Genomic DNA, 13,184 nt, shown 5'->3' with positions numbered 1-13,184 from the left:
ATACGTGTAAATCTATGGCTGATTCATATCAATGTATGACAAAACCCACTGAAATGTTGTGAAGTAATTAGCCTCCAACTAATAAAAAAATAAAATAAAAAGAAAAAAAAAAAGAAGAGAGAAAGAAGAAAGAGAAGACTGGGTTGAAGAGAAGGCGAGAGTGGAAAAGGTGGGGATGGGAGGAGGAGACCACTAGCCAGAGGCAGAGTGCAATTTTCATCAGCATTCATTCCTTCCTCCCACAAACTTTCATTACGTGCTTTCCGGGGACCAAGAACATCCAAAACCTTCCTCGCCTCCACTCTCTGCTTCATCCTGGAGGTCTTCAGTGACTTGGAGCCTTTGTTATGATGCCCTCTGTCACTGAGGCTGCAGTTATTGATGTTTCCCCTCTACCTCCTCAGGGCTGAGGCATCCGCCAATAATATCTACAGTTTATTTTACTTTTGCAAAGATGATGATACAGGGAGACAGAAAACCTTCAAGCTGGGATCTCCCCCAAGTCCTTCCCTCTCTCTTCTGGCAAAGAGCTGGCATCTGGACCAGAGTCTTTGTCCCTCTGATGCCACCTGGCTCTGGAATACATTCTCCCACTTTGGCAGTGGCCTTGTTTTACTTCTATACTTCTTGCTCTAAATAATCATTGCAAGAAGTGGTTCCTAGGAAAAGACCTAACTACCTAATGGGTTGTGATGAAAGACGGAACAAGTGGAAAAGGACGGACAAGGGGAGAGAGAGAGAGTAAAAGGGGCATCAGTTTAGAGGCCTGGCTGGAGGACTGGCCCATCCCATACCCTTCATTTATAGCTGGACAAAGAGAGGACCAGAGAGATCCAGAAGTTACAGAATGATGGAACACTGGAGCTGGAGAGGACTGCATGGTCCACTGAGCAGTAGGCATTGAGGGATTAGGTCTTTTGTATCTTAGCCAAGATTTATATCTTACAGGGAGCACAGTCTCTTAGGAATTTAGGTCTGAGACTTGTGCAAATTCCACTGGGGTCTATAGTCCCAAGAGAGCAAGCCAGAATCAAGTCAGAGTTGCATAAAACACAGGAAGAACCCAGACCATCAACCCCTCTGGGCCAAAATCATGATGTTGAAAGGGGAAAACACATTTTCCCCTTTGAAAATAAGTCAAGCTAAATCAGAGATGAGAACATATTAAGTTTTCTCTCTTCTCTCATATAAAAAACAGCAATTTATGAAAAAACAGAAGCAAGTAATGAGTTGCTTAGCCCTGACACTCCTGGCATTTGGAGCTGGATCATTCTTTGCTGTTCAGTTTAGTCACTCAGTTGTGTCCGACTCTTTGTGACCCCATGGACTGCAGCACGCCAGGCTTCCCTGTCCATCACCAACTCGGAGCTTACTCAAACTCATGTCCATTGAGTCAGTGATGCCATCCAACCATCTCATCCTCAGTCTTCCCCTTCTCCTCCTGCCTTCAATCTTTCCCAGCATCAGGGTATTTTCCAATGTGTCAGTTCTTCGCATCAGGGAGCCAAAGTAATGGAGTGTCAGCTTCAGCATCAGTCCTTCCAATGAATACTCAGGACTGATTTCCTTTAGGATTGACTGCTTTGATCTCCTTGCAGTCCAAGGGACTCTCAAGAGTCTTCTCCAACACCACAGTTCATAATCATCAATTCTTTGGCGCTCAGCTTTCTTTATAGTCCAACTCTCACAGTCACATGTGAATACTGAAAAAAACATAGCTTTTTGGTGGAGAGTTCTGACAAAATGTGGTCCCCTGGAGAAGGGAATGGCAAACCACTGCAGCATTCTTGCCTTGAGAAGAACCCCATGAACAGTATGAAAAGGCAAAAAGATATGCCACTAAAAGATGAACTACCCAGGTGGGTAGGTGCCCAATATGCTACTGGAGGTCAGTGGAGAACTAACTCCAGAAAGAATTAAGAGATGGAGCCAAAGCAAAAACAACGCTCAGTTGTGGATGTGACTGGTGATGGAAATAAAGTCCAATGCTGTAAAGAACAGTATTACATAGGAACCTGAAATGTTAGGTCCATGAGTCAAGGTAAATTGGAAGTGGTTGAAAAGGAGATGGCAAGAGTGAACATCGACATTTTAGGAATCAATGAACTTAAATGGACAGGAATGAGTGAATTTAACTCAGATGACCAATATATCTACTACTGTGAGCAAGAATCCCTTAGAAGAAATGGAGTAGCCCTCACAGTCAACAAGAGTCTAAAATGCAGTACTTGGATGCAACCTTAAAAATGACAGAATGAATGATCTCTGTTTATTTCCAAGGCACACCATTCAATAACACAGTAATCCAAATCTATGCTCCAAACACTAATGCTTAAGAAGCTGAAGTTGAATGGTTCTATGAAGACCTACAAGACCTTCTAGAACTAACACCCAAAAAAGATGTCCTTTTCATTATAGGGGACTGGAATGCAAAAGTAGGAAGTCAAGAGATACCTGGAATAACAGGCAAATTTGGCCTTGGAGTACAGAATGAAGCAGGGCAAAGGCTAACCGAGTTTTGCCAAGAGAACCAACTGGTCATAGCATACACCCTTTTCCAACAACACAAGAAAAGACTCTACACGTGGACATCACCAGATAGTCAATACCAAAATCAGATTGATTATATTCTTTGCAGCCGAAGATGGAGAAGCTCTATAGAATCAGCAAAAACAAGACTGGGAGCTGACTGTGGCTCAGATCACGAACTCCTTATTGCCAAATCCAGACTTAAATTGAAGAAAGCAGGGAAAACCACTAGACTATTTAGGTATGACCTGAATCAAATCCCTTACAATTATACAGTGGAAGTGACAAACAGATTCAAGGGATTAGATCTGATAGAGTGTTTGAAGAACTATGGATGGAGGTTCGTGACATTGTACAGGAGGCAGGGATCAAGACCATCCCCAAGAAAAAGAAATGCAAAAGGCAAAATGGTTGTCTGAGGAGGCCTTACAAATAGCTGAGAAAAGAAGAGAAGCTAATGGCAAGGGAGAAAAGGAAAGATACACCCATTTGAATGCAGAGTTCCAAAGAATAGCAAGGAGAGATAAGAAAGCCTTCCTCAATAATCAATGCAAAGAAATAGAGGAAAACAATAGAATGGGAAAGACTAGCGATCTCAAGAAAATCAGAGATACCAAGGGAATATTTCATGTAAAGATGGGCACAATAAAGAACAGAAATGGAATGGACCTAACAGAAGCAGAAGATATTAAGAAGAGGTGGCAAGAATACACAGAAGAACTATACAAAAAAGATCTTCATGACCCAGATAATCACGATGGTGTGATCACTCACCTAGAGCCAGATATCTTGGAATGCTAAGTCAAGTGGGCCTTAGGAAGCATCACTACACACAAACCTAGTGGAGGTGATGGAATTCCAGTTGAGCTATCTCAAATCCTAAAAGATGATGCTGTGAAAGGGCTGCATTCAATACACCAGCAAATTTGGAAAACTCAGCAGTGGCCACAGGACTAGAAAAGGTCAATTTTCATTCCAATCCCAAAGAAAGGCAATGCCAAAGCATGTTCAACCTACCGCACAACTGCACTCATCTCACACACTAGCAAAGTAATGCTCAAAATTCTCCAAGCCAGGCTTCAGCAATACATGAACTGTGAACTTCCAGATGTTCAAGCTGGTTTTAGAAAAGGCAGAGGAACCAGAGACCAAATTGCCAACATCTGCTGGATCATCAAATGGGCAAGAGAATTCCTGAAAAAACATCTATTTCTTTGCTGTTAGGCCATCCTGTGCATTGCAGGATGCTTAGTGGTGTCGCTGGTCTCTACACACTGCCTGCCACTAGCATCTCCCCTTGAGCTGTGACAACAATATTATCTCCAGACCTCACCAAATGTCCCTGAGGAGGCAAAATCACTGCCAGGGTGAGAACTACTGCTTGAGAGAATCAGGAGCTATCAACCTGGTCATCTGAGTCCAGAGCCTTGTTTACAGTTGGAGGGTCAGGCTGGCCTTGGCTCACTCATTACGCTTGGCAGATCTGGGATGTGAGCTTAAGTCCGGAGAGCCCTGCTCACGGCCCTGGAGAATTGTCATTTCAGGACCTGACCTGTGACCCTGCTTGTACTGCCCTCCCTTGGCTTCTCTTCCTGGGATACAGCTGCCCCAGCCCTTGCCTCCTGGGGCTTAAGCTGCCAGTATCCCCCACATCCTTAGATTAAGCACTTAACAAAATTCCTCCAAAAGGAAGCTGCTCTTGGATTGAAAGAAGGGCCACAACTGCCCCCTTTGACTTGCCACACTTTAGGTGGTTAGAAGGCCTGTACGATTCTCTTTCCCTTTGTTAATGGTTGATCTTCCCAAGCCCCCACGGAGCTACTGCTGTGTGGATGGAGATAACATGAAGTGTGGTGCTTGGAATACTTTCAACTCTAGAAATTCATGAGCATTTAGATTATTTAACTGCTGATTACGATTATTTAAGCTGAAAGATTATACCGCTCTAGCTCTGAAAATGTTTGTATTTCCACTAAAAACCAAGGGACCCATTTGACTGACATTTTTCACTATTAAAACTATACATCTAGTGCATGTTTTTGGCCAGAAGACAGTGTCTCCCCTATTTTGTTTTATGATAAGGAAGCTGAGTTCAAAGGCCTCCTCCAACTAGCTCTCTTCCTGCCCCCTCCCTCCCACCATCAACCTGGCTTGCCCTCCTGCTTCCCTAATGCAAGTTGGAAGAAGAACCTATGTGTCTGCTGCCATTCACTATTTAATCAAACTGGATCCCAGCATCACCAAAGAAAATTCTTATGATGACATCCTGTTCTTCACTAGGAGAAAGTGTGATACAAACTGTCAGTGGTTACGATCATAGCCTGTAGTGTCAAACAGACTTGTATTTGAATTCCAGGTGTCTGAGCCTCAGTTTCTACATTTACACACTGGGGGTCATAAGACTCCCCATCTCAAAGGAGGTGGCAGTCATATGCAGGCGAAGTAAATAGCCCCTGCCTGACATGTAATAAGCACTTAAGAACTGTTCACTGGTAATATTAATCTCATTACCCAAAGTCTGCATGAACTGAACAGCATATATGCCTGAGCTAGTTTAATCCTCAGAAAGCATTTTAATCAAAGATAGTACATTCCTTAGGGCAAGGAGAGTGAAGGGGTCTTGATTCTACCTGACATGCAATTTAACTACTGATTCTTTCTCTGTGGTGATTTGTGAAACACATCTCTGCTTGGCTCATGCATTTCATAGCTAAAGAGTTTTATGAAAAATAAATGCAATGTACACAAGTACAGGATAGGCCCTGTGCTTGTGGTCCTATTGAGAGGACAGTGTCCTAGACCAAGCAGGCATTTTGGCTTTTGGCAAAAGTTTCTGCATTTCAAATAGAGTTCCTTAAGAGAAGAAACAAGATTCCAGCATCTCCTAAATATTCTTCATGTTCCAGATCAGTCATTTAGCAGAATGACTGGTAGAATTACACACTGAAGGAACTGTGGAGACCACCCTTCTGCCCCTCCCTGGAGAGGGGGGTTCTCTCTATAGCACCACTTCCCCCTAGGATTTGCTGACATACCTCAGAAACCACTTCAAAAGAGCATAGCATTCCGACTGCTACAAAGCACTGTAGGAAGGCCTTTGTCTTCTTAAAGAATAACTGTGCTCAGGCAGCATAAATCAAGTCCATTTCTTTCCTCTCATGTCACCCCTTTAATAGTTGGAGGGAGAATGTGTCTCTTGGTCTCCTCTAGACTAACACCCCTCACCCATCAGCTATTCCGACCATCAACAGATTTTTCAGGTACCTCCCAATCTGTTCACTCACCACATGACTCTCTCACAGTTTACCAATGCTGGTACCCAGAAATGAACTCAAATACTTACTGGACACACATACACACAAGTAAATATCTGAGAGGAATGCTATCACTAAAAGTGTAGTTGCAAAGTTGTTTTTAAATATTCAGTGAGATAAAGTATCCGTTTATTTTTTTTCCCCTCATACTTTGCTCATTTCAGCAAAGACAGCTAGTTGCCCCTAATACTTCTCCACCTCTTTCCTTCCTTGGTACTAGACTCCCTGAGAGATAGCTGGACATACAGCCACCCAGCTAAAGCCCACATTTTCCTGCTTTCTTGTATCTAAATGTGACCATCTGACTTAAACACTGATCAGTGTGCCCCTTCCCAACTCTGGTTCTTGCACCTACTTAGAATGGAGAGATCTTTGTCCTTTGTGTCCACTTAGAACAGTGATTAGGTGAGTGCCTCAGGTTTAGAGCAGTCTTTGCAAGCAATGGATACTCAACAACTATTTATCAAATACATTGTTAAATGACTCAGATGTCAGTGGATGGTATGGGCAGCTTAAACGGCAGGGAGGTTCCCTTCTCCTGTCTGATGGCAGGAATGTGAATGGAATGATTGGAACTGAGGCAAAAACCTTGCTTCATGAGGTGCAGAGAAAAGCATATGCAGAATCTCATGTCCAGAGAATAAAGCATCAAGGCAGAAGGAGTGCCAGTCCCTGGTTACTATGCTGCTTGCATGAACCTCTGGAATGTGCGGTTTTCTGTTCCTTGCATCAAGCTAATTAGACCATTCCACTATTCTAAAGTTATTTTCATTGTAGTTCAGTTTTATTTACCGACTTTATGTATATCAAGTCTTTTCTCTTTCACTAAAGGCCCTAAACCACCAACTCCAGGGTTACAAGAGAAAAATAGAAATCCTGCGTGATAAACAACTGCCCATCACATGACTGTCTGCAGCTCAAACCACAATCATTGCTGAACGAGCAGTTCTTCTCTCTGCCACCTGTCCTCAATCACTATAGGTAACTGAGGAAGCTGAGAAAAGCTTCACTAGTATTTTAGCTAATTCAATTTACTTTTAGAACTGAGCTGCTGCTGCTGCTGCTGCTGCTAAGTCACGTCAGTCGTGTCCGACTCTGTGCGACCCCATAGACAGCAGCCCACCAGGCTCCGCCGTCCCTGGGATTCTCCAGGCAAGAACACTGGAGTGGGTTGCCATTTCCTTCTCCAATGTATGAAAGTGAAAAGTGAAAGTGAAGTCGCTCAGTCATGTCTTAACTCCTAGCGACCCCATGGACTGCAGCCTACCAGGCTCCTCCGTCCATGGGATTTTCCAGGCAAGAGTACTGGAGTGGGGTGCCATTGCCTTCTCCATCAGAACTGAGCAGGAGACATATAAGAACAGAGAGATTGGGATAACCTAGGACATATTAACATCAAGTGGAAGTCACTCAGTAGTCTCTGACTCTTTGTGACCCCATGGACTGGAGCCCACCAGGCTCCTCTGTCCATGGAATTTCCAAGGCAAGAATCCTGGAGTGGGTTGCCATTCCCTTCTCCAGGGGATCTTCCTGACCCGGGAATCAAACCTGGGTCTCCTGCATTACAGGCAGATTCTTTACATCTGAGCCACCTGCAAACCCCAGGATATATTACCATAGTATTTAATATATATTTTAAATTGAACATGCCAAAATTTTTCTAAATAACCATGGCTTACAGAGAAAATTGCACTGTAGCCCCCTCTCACCCCACACACAAAAAACTGTTTAAAGTGTGAGGCCAACTCGAATTTGAAGATGAGCTCAAGGTATGCTAATTACAGTGGGTTTACCTAACATATGAATATGTCACGAACCATGATACATATATGGCCTTTTGTGGCTTATAAATCAGTTTCTTATAAATGCATTATTTCATTCAATCCCCATAACTTCTCTTGCAACTGAGTTTATCAATTTTAAGTAACAGTTGCCTTCAAAACTCCTCTCCCAGGCTCCATTAATCCTGTCCAAATTGCCAGGCACTTAGGATTCCTTCCTACAGAAATGTGATTTGTCTTTTCTCATGTTGGCATGAAGGAAAGAATAAATTGATTTTATCATTTTCTGCACCCTGCCTCTCCTTTGAAGGGTACTTACCTAATGAGTGGCTCTCTCAAAAGGGATCCTAGATCAAAGAGGCCAACAGGATAATGCCTTGGAATAAGTCTCTGTCTTACCTCACTGTAAACTTCCTAAAATAGACCAGTGTATACAAAGGCTTCTGAGGCTATCTGGAGAAGATTCGAGAATGCAACAATACCCAGTAAATTAGGATGGATCTCACAATGTCATCATATGAGTTAAAGTATAGATGTCCCTTTAAAATCTTTACATTAAGTATGAAAAATCACCACAGAAAGTCTAAACTACACATTTCACATTATGTAACTTTTAACCAGCTCTCAAACTCCTTATTCATTCAGTATTTAATACTAAATGGAACAGATCAGTTAGCCTGCCTGTCTGCCTATTAAATTACTATGCTAGTTTAAATTGTCTGAGCAAATGCACACAGATAGATTTTAAGCACAGTATCTCATGGCTTTCAATTCCTTTTAGCTACAGATATCAAATTCACCTGCCACAAATTAAATAATCGAGCTTTGGTTACTGGAATGTAAGCTCATTAACTGGCATTAATAAAACCAAACATATAGAATGATGTTCTTAATATTATTTTAATAAAATCCCTTTTAAATAGAAGCAAATGTAACAAAGACAAACCATTATGAAATGTTTTAGTAAGAGATTTTAGATATTTTTTAAGTAAAAGATAATCTTATACACAAGGGAAGGAGAATATTATGTTCTTCTATGAAAATGTATGGTTGGGAACCATTAGTTCCTTCTAGTGTGGGAATAATGACTGGCAGTTAGAATACTAACCAATGAAGATTAAACTGGAAAAAATATTTATTCGGGGGGAAGAATTCTACACGAGAGAGAGTCAAAGACTCTCCACTAGACTCAGACCCTAGAAGGTTTCTCAGACTATAGGGGGTGACATAGCATTTCCCTCTTTACCCCCAAATAATCAGGAGGGTCCTTATCAATGGAAAGAGCTTTCTAAGTGGGATTCTAAACTTCTTTGGTTCCACAAGAAGCTACTTTATTCATCTAGCTATTCGTTTATTTGCTTATTTATTTATCCATTCATTTCGATCACTCATTTTACTAAAATGCAAACTTGATAAGGGCACGCATTTTTGTTGTCCACCTATAGCAGTGGACATTCATTCCTCAAATGCAGAATTTATAAAATATGGAAGTAAAATTTAATTTTCTTTAAAAAATGAGCATTTATAAATGTATACACCAAAATGCTATCACTGTCTATCTCTGTATGGTAGGACCATAAGTGATTTTCTTTTTGAATTCTGAATGCCTACCATATGACAAGTTCTAGATATCCAATATTAAAAGGGAATTTCACTGTAAACAAATTGACCAACTCATTTAAAGAGAAGTCTTTAAATCAAGCAATATTTTTCTCACTCTAAATTCAGCCTAAATTTAACTAAGAGGACAACTCCCTCTCTGGCCAAGAAGAATGGCAGGGAAGAATGAAGGCCAGTGTTGCACACATCCCAAAATGATAAAACTCTGGTTAAAAATTAAACAGTTGGGTTAGGAGTGTAGCTATCAAAAGGCAGCGTGAGGGAGCCTTGTAATGATGGACAGTGTTATATCTTGACCATGCTGGTGGTTATACAAATGTAAACGTGTGATAAAATTGTATGTAACTAAATATATACACACACATGAGTATATGTAAAACTGGAGAAATCTGAATAAAGTTGGTAAGCTATATCAATATCAATTTTCTGGCATAATACTGTGCTGTAATTATGCCAGATATTACCACTGAGGGAAACAAGTGAAGCATACAAGAGAATTCTCTGTACTATTTCTTATAGCTACGTGTTAATCTGCAATTATTTGAAAATAAGCTATCCAATTGAAACAGCAGGATGCTTATCAAGACATTCGTTATATCAGCAAAATACTGGCACCAAGACAAGCCTCCGATAAAGGGAGAAATCTGTATGATAGTATGTCGGACAATTAAAAATAATACAATTCAATGTCTGCTGCACAGATCAGTGTTTACCATTCAGAAAACAAAAGAAGGATTTACAAAATATGAAAGTGCAATCTAGTTTTGTTAAAAAAATAAAGAGCATTTGTAAAGGTAGACATCAAAATGCTCTTAGTATCTATCTCTGCATGGTAGGATCATATGCAATTTTGTTTCTTTTTAACAAAATTTTGTTTCTTTTCTTTTGCTCTTTTTTTCTCCTTTTAGAATGCACAGTATTACCTGAACAGATATAAAATAAAAATAAATTTATGAAAAATGAAAGGCTGCCTGTCGTGTGGACAGGGCTCAGCTGAAATCTATGTAGCTCTGAAACAAAAACCAAGACAAGCGGTAATGTTAATTACATGGAAAGCTATTTCAGTTCCATATAAGGATGAAGGAGCTACATTCAAGAGCCGTGGAACATGAACCGCCACCTTATGAGCCCATGGCTTCCAAGGCAAGTGGTCTTCACCAAGGCCTGGTGAATTTCTTATTATGTGGACAGCAGTCTGGCTTATATAGGCTGGAAGGCTGCACCCAGCTGTTTTCCAATACTATGACTCTGTGTCATTTAATTTTGCAACAAATTTAACGGACACCATCTCTCATTTCAAAATCCCCTTTTATGTTTCAAAGTGCTTTTACATATGCTATTTTATATTAATTTCAGTTCAATATTTTTAAAAAACCCTGTTCCTGTAACAATTCTATGAAGTAGGTAGGGCAGGTAATATCAACCTCCATGCCACCAAAGAAAAAAACCGAGGCAACCAGAGAGTGACCTCCTTTAAGGTTATGGATGAGTTACGAGACCACATCTTATTTCTCTTGATTCATGGCCCTACCCCTCTTCCTAACACCATTTGGCTTTTCCCATGTACCAGGATTTCCCAATCCTGGGTAGACTTGCCTAAAGTTGCTTGCACACTTGCCTGTCAGTTGAATGAAAGACAACGCTTGGCACAGAATGATAGTAAATGCAATGACACATCCAGCTGACTGCTCACACTAACTAACATTGACTCAGTTAATGTCCAATAACCAATACATCAACTCAACTCAATCAAGATTCACCAAACCGTTTGGTTGACTAGAACATCTGAAGAGGCTGCTAAATCTAACTGGGGTTCTCAGTCAATTTAACTGCCCTGCACCTGTGTCCCCATAGTCCTGGGAAGAACCCTGGTTAGTGGGGCTTCTGGGCCAGTTAAAGAGTGAATGAGGTTCATATTGGGCTTAATGAAGCAGAGCTTTGTTACTTTTACCAAAGGAATTAACAGAGGAATTTTCTATTTATTTTGCAGTGGCAGCAGATTAAGCACTTCGGCAATAATGTGGCAATTCACCAAAAGAGGTCTTAGTTAGGTGCTATCTGAAATCATGAAATTAAGTGGGAAAACATACACATGGAAAAGGTTTATATGTTTTAGAAAAATAAACCCAAATTTTAGACAAATGATACTCTTCACAAAGTATACTAAACAAATGACATATTTTCATTGGCTGATAGTGCCATTTACACACATATTTCATTTTCCATGTGCCAAGTCCTCCTCTGAGTGCTTCTCTTCACAACCACCCCAAGAAAGTCATTACAGGAGGAAACCATAGGGTCAGCAATGTTAAGGTCATTTTCCCCCAAGTCACACAACCACCAAGTGGACGCAACAGGATTTCAACCCAGCTCTGACAACTCCCAAACCAGCATGCTTCACCGTTACTTGTTCTCTCAAAATGTTGCAAGTATATGCTCTTTTTATAAACAGGAAATAATGAAAGTTTCCTTATAATGGCATAATAAATCACTCCAGGAGGTGTAGAGTTAACTTGGGAACAGCTGCAGAACAATGAGAGAAATTAGCCTGACTCTGACACATAGCAACACACAAGCAGGCAGAAGCTGGGTAAGTGAAAGAGAACGAATAAAGGCTGATGGAATCAATGTACTGGTATTATTAATAAATTACTGATCACATCGATACTGTCACAAATGCCTGAAATACGATTCTTCCTAAGTACATATCCAGTCTCCAGCATTCAATCTATTCATTCCATCAATGAGCAATTACTGAGCACCAACCATATGCAGGCGCTGTTCTAGGCAGCACGATTTCTGCAGTGATTCAAACAGACAAAAGTTCTGGACTTGGTGGAGTTGACATAACTGCATGAGAAAATGAGGTAGTAGAAAGGGAGTCTGAACAGATTTTGGTTTTAATCCTGGCCAGATGTCCTTAAGCAAATTACTTGAAATCTCGCTGAGTCTCAGTTCCCTCACCTCTAAACTGAGGATAATAATATCTGTTTTTATTATATCATCTTTTATTAGGAAAAATGGGAGTTTATATGTGGAAAAAAACTACTTATTCTTTGGTCTAGGAGAAACTGAGGTAGTTGACAAGGAATAAAAGTTCTGTCCTCATTATTAAATCCTTCAAAATATTTCATTCCATATTTTCCATGATCTAAGCTTTCTGGGTTTAATACTAACCATGTGTAAGACTTGCAGGGTCAGGGTAAGGTTATTCTTCCATACCTAGCCACCAATTTCCAAGTCTACGTTACAGGCTTAAGATGCTATAATTCTATACATTTCCCCTTATTGTGGAAGGAGACTGGATTTAAATCATACTTTAGTGATTATTTCATTTTAAGAGTTACAGAGAGATGCTGCTTCTTGCCTAATTTTTCAGAAATAGATTCATAGCAATTGATTATCTCTAAAATCTTTGAGTACTTATCTTTACTATGTTCTTTCATGGTGATATTATTTCACGGTGAGAATGATATAAAAGCTAGGTGGAGGTGGGTGTGTCACAGGCCCACAGGAACAACCATTGCCCGGCAAGCAGTCACACCTTACTGATTAAATCAAAGAAAGACATTTGTTCCAGTCTCCTCCCCTACCCAGCCCCCACCCCTGTCCAGGGCTTACCTACCCAACGAGACAGGGGGGCAGGGGCATTTCCAAGCCTGTTTTTATCAGCCCAGCAAATCAGAGTCCTGCTTTCTAAACAAAGAGGTGCCAACCTTGAGACTATGAAAACCAACACAAGCCAGGCATTGTACACAAGTGAAAAGAATATAATTAGCAAAGTTATAGTCACAATTAGGAAATACCTCCTCAGAAAAGTTTCCATTTAACCCTGAGCAGGACTTCAATTACCATTGTGCTTAACAAGGCCTCTGTCTCTTGGCCAGCTCAAACCTTTTCGATAGATCTGAGAATATTAGTGCCGTCCACAAAACACAGA

The 13,184-nt window shown here is 40.8% G+C and overlaps 1 protein-coding gene across 1 annotated transcript in view; it reads right to left on the bottom strand.

Moving 5' to 3' along the window:
- The window catches only part of ERC2 (ELKS/RAB6-interacting/CAST family member 2), a 981,757-nt gene that overhangs the window by 377,847 nt on the left and 590,726 nt on the right, over positions 1-13,184 (bottom strand). The gene's annotated exons all lie outside the window — the stretch shown is intronic.

The sequence above is a fragment of the Cervus elaphus genome, chromosome 24 (genome assembly GCF_910594005.1).
Source record: "Cervus elaphus chromosome 24, mCerEla1.1, whole genome shotgun sequence".
Lineage (NCBI taxonomy): Eukaryota > Metazoa > Chordata > Mammalia > Artiodactyla > Cervidae > Cervus > Cervus elaphus.
The sequence above is the reverse complement of the archived record's forward strand: the minus strand, read 5'-3'. Positions and strand labels throughout refer to the sequence as shown.